At 44.2% G+C, this 1,252-nt stretch overlaps 1 pseudogene; it reads right to left on the reverse strand.

Annotated features, from left to right (window-relative positions):
* Positions 1-951: 951 nt before the first annotated feature.
* LOC138416416 (keratin-associated protein 3-3-like) lies at positions 952-1,252 on the reverse strand (annotated as a pseudogene).

Here is a 1,252-nt window from a genome sequence, read left to right on the forward strand (position 1 = left end):
GCTCTACTGTCCATGGGATTTTCCAGGCAAGAGTGCTGGAGTGGATTGCCATTTCCTTCTCCAAGGGATCTTCCCAACCCAGGAATCGAACCCGGGTCTCCCGAATTACAGGCAGATGCTTTACCGTCTGAGCCACCAGGGTATAACAAGGAACTTAGACTAACTTCAAAACAGATGATGATATCACAGGTAGAAGGTGGGAACTTATGAAGTCATAATAACTTTAGACTTTAGTCGTATTCTTGACTGTGGTTCAGGATGGTGCAAATATTTTCTTCCTCTTTTTAAATCAGGTACTGTGATACTGGCCAGTCACTGGTAAGGTATAATGGTGTACTCTTTCAATAAACTCCTCATTGTCCAACCTGCCAGTGTTAGATGAGTTTTGCTAAATATTAATCACTCTTCACCTGGTAAATAGTTAAGTTGTCAGAAAAAGCCTGATATCTTACTATGAACTACATGAGTCCAGTTTTCCTATAGGTTTCTAATGGGCACATCTGATTCTACAAACGTTATATAATGTGTGTGAAGACAGATTCATAACATTAAAGACAAGATAGCACCTACAGAAACCACTTATTTATTTGTTGTCACAGAAATAAAGTTTATGGGAAAACCCATCAAGAAATTTCTTTTTTCTCTATGAAAATACTCAGTATAAGAAATGGGATCTTGGAAGCAACATGACCAAGAAAATACAGTCTGAGGTCTGAAAGATATCAATACCTTTGATAATAGATGACAGTCACCTGCCCAAATGAACCAAATGGCGCTCAGCCAAATAGCCATAACAAATTTCTTGATTTTCTTTCCATTAAGATGAAAGGTAGGTTGCCCATATCTAGGCGATCTGATCTGCCTCAATGTCTAATAAATATACTGAGGCAAGTGAATGCTGAAGAGATAGCTTCCATATTATCACCAGACACTGAGGGAAGCAGCCATCTGTCAGCAGCAGCTTGGGATGGAGGGCTCATCCCAGGGCTGAGTGAAGGATATGAGGTTGAGGGTCTCCAGGCCTAGGGTGGGCTGGGAGGAGTGGAGCAGGAAGCAGGTGGGCACACAGGGCCAAGGAATGTGGCATGGTGGGGGGCAGCTGTCACAGCAGCTTGGCTCCGGTAACCAAACTGCATGTGGGCAGGTGCTGGGCAGGCTGAGTCCACATAGGCAGCGTTTATCAGAGGAGCAGATGGTGGTGGCGGTGTCAGTGGGGGACACTGCAGCAGCAATGGGAGGCACAGAAAGCCAT

This window comes from Ovis canadensis, chromosome 12 (genome assembly GCF_042477335.2).
Source record: "Ovis canadensis isolate MfBH-ARS-UI-01 breed Bighorn chromosome 12, ARS-UI_OviCan_v2, whole genome shotgun sequence".
Lineage (NCBI taxonomy): Eukaryota > Metazoa > Chordata > Mammalia > Artiodactyla > Bovidae > Ovis > Ovis canadensis.